The sequence below is a fragment of the Equus przewalskii genome, chromosome 14 (assembly GCF_037783145.1).
Source record: "Equus przewalskii isolate Varuska chromosome 14, EquPr2, whole genome shotgun sequence".
Classification (NCBI taxonomy): domain Eukaryota; kingdom Metazoa; phylum Chordata; class Mammalia; order Perissodactyla; family Equidae; genus Equus; species Equus przewalskii.
Genome location: NC_091844.1, coordinates 32,954,867 through 32,959,870, shown reverse-complemented (window position 1 = coordinate 32,959,870; position 5,004 = coordinate 32,954,867).

The window sequence follows — 5,004 nt, the reverse complement described above, 5'->3', positions numbered from 1 at the left end:
CTCCATTACCTCTCTGACATCATTGCCACTTGCTAATTCCACTCCAGCCCCAATGGCCTCCTTGCCATTCCCTGAACACCCCACGCGTTTTCCCACCTTAGGGCCTTTGCTTCCACTGTTCCCTTGCCTGAAACAATCTTGCCCTGAAAATCCACACGGTCACTCTCTCGCCCCCTACAGGTCTTTGCTCAGAAGTAACCTCCTCAAGGAAGCCTGCCTGGAGGACTGTATTTAAAATGGCAGCCCATCAAGCAATCTTGAACCCACCTACTCTGCTCTAGTGCTTACCTATCACCTCCCAACATAAGATACAATCTATTAATATAGTATGCTCATTGTTCTCTGTCTCTTTCTGCCATCTGCCCCTCACCCGCTAGCCAGAACATGTGTTCCAGGATGGCAGGGATCCTAGTTTTGTTCACTGATGTATCATGAGTTCCTTGAACTTTACTCGGCACATAGGAGTTAATAAATGGTCATCAAATGAATAAATTATAGCAAACATTCAAATATTCTTTTCCTTAGATTACTTACAGTAATATCAGAAGTGCCATTTTAAATAAATATTCATTATTAAAGTATGCATGCATTTTCTTGAGACCCACTATATATATCTAGATTGGCTTATATACCGTTGTATACTACTCATCTAAAAATTTGCAAAGAATTAATTAATCATTCTAAACTTTTAGTATACAATGTGCCCTATACACAAAATGTTTATATAAAGTATTAAAAAGTTTGAAGACTATAATAAAACAGACACACACGTGTACCCATCACCCAGTTTAAAAAGCAGAGAAGACTGGTACCTTTAAAACTTCCAGGGTAACCCTTCCCAATTTGTCTCCTTCTGTCCAACACAAGTAACTACTAGACTGAATATTCTGCTCATCAATCTGTTACATTTTTATGATTTTACTACATATGAACAAATTCCTAAAAATATATACTTGTTTTGCCTATTTTAACCTATGTATAAATTGAATCATGCTATATATTTTTTTGTGTAACTTGCTTTTTTGCACTCAACAGAATGTTCTTGATGCACATATGTCAATACTTGTAGCTGTAGCTCATTGATTTCCACAATTGCATAATTATCAGTTTTGTACATATAAAAAGATTTGCTTGTCACTGTTGGTTGACACTTGGATTGGTTCTTTTTTCCCTATTACGTAGAGTGCTACTGTGAACAATCTTACAGCTAAATTGTTTTCCCAAGTGGTTTTGCCGATTCTGTTCCTCCCAGCAGAAATTCCTGTTGTTCCACATCCTTACCAACACTTGTGTTTGTTGAGGCTTGGAGGCTCTCTCTTCTGTTTCTCTCCCCGTTCATTCTTAGGACCTGCAACAGAGCATGAGATAGTCTTCTGGACAAAAGGCACAGTTCTGGTTGGGAAGCAAGCACTCTTTTAAAATATTGTGTTGGCTCCCACAACTCTGTTAACAAATGATTCAACCCTTGTTAATCATGATACGTAGGAGCAAAAAATTGCATTGAAGGACAGGAAAGGAGACATATAAATGAGCAACATTCCAAGTCCGTGAATAGGAAGATACTATAATACAGACGCCAATAATCCCCAAATACATACATAGATTCCATAATATTTCAATCATCCTAATAAGATTTTTAATAGAATTTGAAAAGATGATCCTAAAATTTGTATGAAGGAGCAAAGGGTTAAGAACAGCTAGGATACTCTTGGAGAATTAGATGGGAGACTTTTCTTACCAAATATTAAGACCATCAAAAATCAGTCATAATCAAGACTGTGTTGTGTTGTTGTAAGAATAGATCCATAGAACAGGAAAGATCCTGGGAAAAGACTCACGAACCTGAAACATTGATATATAATAGCTGCAGGTAAGTGGGAAAAAGATAGATGATTTGATAAATGGTGCTGGGATCATTTATTGAAAATACTGTTTGCCTACTTCACTCTTGATGCAAAGACAAAAGAATAATTTTGAACCTTTGTCTTGGTGATACAGCAGCTCTTGAAAAAAGTCCTGGGAGGAGAGCTCCTTTCATCCTAAGAACTAGTACCTTGTATGCTATCTCCACCTCTAGAAGATAAAAGGAGATAAATGATTATCCTATCCCCCTTTGCTCAAAAAAGGAGAAAAAGATATTCAGAATAGACAAATTGATATTATCTATCAAATTCCAAAGTAACAAAATAATAATATTACTGCTAGCTTTAGAAAAAGCTTCACCAAGAGTTCCTCGGAATAATGAGTTCCCAAATTACATTTTAAATTGTGTTAGTTACACTTACTCCTTTCAGAAACACATTTGTTCATAGAATGAGGCAAGCTTTACGTGTTACAGAAGATTACATTATCTGTATCTTAAGTAACATTTTTATAGTTCTTTAAAGCTAAAAAATTCTTTTGTGGCAAGTGCTTCTTAAATAGTGTATGCTAAAAATGAAAATGCCCACTGACCTAGGATATCCTAGGAGTGGAATAGACGTCCATCAACGTGCTCTTAGAATCACTAGAGGTGTTTGACAGCTGTGCTAAGCAACCATACAGAGTGCAAAGACAAAGAAGTAAACCCAGCCAGGGCGCTCTGCCACCACACCGAGATAAGTCAAGCCCTTTAACACCAGAGGCTGCTAAGGGTTTATTCCACACTCTCAGCAAGATAAGCTGCCATTCACGCCTCACAAGACACTCAGATCTGGAAAGCAGCTCAGAGGAAAAACTAAGAGATGCAAATAAATGCAATTATTTCAGTGAAGAAAATTAATAGATTTCAAGTCATTTTGACTCCAGTTGCATGAAGAGCTGTGAAGAGCATGTTCCTGGGGGCTTTCCAAACATATTGCCGTGTAAAAGGAGAAAGGAATATCCCCAAGATCCTAAACTGAGTCCCACTCTATGTTAGCCATTTGCCACTCATTATCTAAGTCTCAGTCTGTAAGATGGCATTTATTTTCCCATTTTACAGATGGGACTGAGGTTCAAAAAGATTAAATGAATTGTCCCGAGGTCGGGAAACTTGGAGTTCAACTCACTCTCTCGCCACTGCTCCCTCCATTGTCTAAACTGCCTTTGTTAGGCTGATGGTCCATATAGCAGACTCTGAGGAGGTGGATAGGGCATGATATAAACCTCGATTGTGTGATTACATACGTAAATCAGGCTTAGAGTGGTGGGCTTCTCTGTATTAGCTGTTAATGTGTTTTCCCTGAAGGCCGAATGAATCTTCGAATATTTTTAGATTTCCTAGGATGGTTCCAATTTCAGATGTTCTGTCTTGTTTCCCCAGAAGGACAGGCAAAATATGAGTCCCCTTTCTTTTTTTCGTTAAGAAAATATGGTCACCATGTCTGTAGAATTCAGTGCATATGCATTTGGAAGGAAGAACACACAATGTCTCTTTGAGGACCTTCCCTAGAAAGCTGCAAGGTCAAGGCAAACCACACTCATGATAGTGAACTTGGAAAGTGACTCTTACAAGACGAAAAACAGAAGCACAAGCAGAAGGACCTATAGCTAGAATATACAACTATCTACTGGGAGGCTTTAGGGAGAAGAAGAAGAAGAAAAACATGAAGATTGGCAACAGATGTTAGCTCAGGTGCCAATCTTTAAAAAAAAAAAAGATAAAAAAAGAAACATGGTTTTATTAAAAATTTTTTTTCAGCTAAATCAGTCTGTGAATGTCAGTGTCCCAGGCTGAGAATATATAACCATATAGAATATTACTAAAGTAACTCTTTGCTCCCCAGTTTCATGATCCACTGAGGCAAATCCTGTAACAGAATCGTTGACTCTCAAAGTTGGAAGGAATACCAGGGATCAGCCCACTGACCTCAGACACTCTGCAGGAAGAGAGAAGGAAGGAGAGAGAAACAACTGAGACCTGCATCATCAGTAGACAGCCACTTTTCTGACTACTTTCACTTGACAAGTTCAGAAGGTTACATGCCAGAAGGGCTTCTTGGAGAAGGTCTTCCGTATCAGAGCGATAGCCTAAGTGTGTTGTGACAGAACTGTTGCTGAGCATCATACATTTCTTCGTGAAATCAGAGTCCACATGTGACCCATCTTCATTAAATGCCATGCATAGAACAAAGAGAAAAAGAAACTTGAAGCCATGGATAATCTTGGGTTTTAGGTAATGTTGGAATAGCAAATATATTTACAGAATCAACCCTCTGGTTGCTAAACAGAAAGGCATGGTCACTTCTGCCTTAAAAGGCTTAGTTACCCCCAAGAAAATCTTTTTCTTTCTTCCCTTCAATGGAAAAAGGTCAGATTACGGAGTCAAGTTCCACTCCAATTGTATGATGTCATAAGACAGCAATTCTGCTTAAGCAATCCTTACAAAGCAATGTGAATATAGACTGGAAGATGACAAAGTGAATTTTAGATAAGCACCTTCAGTTAAGCTTGTTCTGATGCAATTTAAATTGTGTAGGAAGTCCAGGGGACCAAAGCCATTAGTATGGTCCTTCACATGCCCTCCAAAATTATTAGTGAATTATCTAGCAAGGTTTTGTGTTTAGTTAATTCCTTCTGGGGATTTTGTGTGGTTGATATTGAAACAGCGCCTAAAAGGAATTCTAATGAAAGATAGCAACAGAATTTTTAAAATATCCAATCAGACAGCTAAATGGAGTTTGGATAGCTGAATAATAGAAAAATGTAGACTTACTTTAAGGAGATTCCTGCAGTCACCTGACTCTGCCACTCTTGCCACACAACAATCATTGGCTCAGCTAAGATGAAACACCAGAGTAAACTCTGTAATAACGCCAAATGACTAAATTTGTGGTGAAAAGGATTCTGAACTATGCATCCCCAAGCTGTTATTCCAGGCGCAAGAATGCTTATTCTCTGTTGCATGGTTGACATACTTGTGAGTTGTATCAGCTTCCCTGAGATAAGGTTAGAATGCCTGTCTTCTCCCATAGTATGGACAACTTGAGGGCAGAGGCTATGTCCATTCATTTATCCCTGGAACCTAGCGTGAAGCTTGGACGT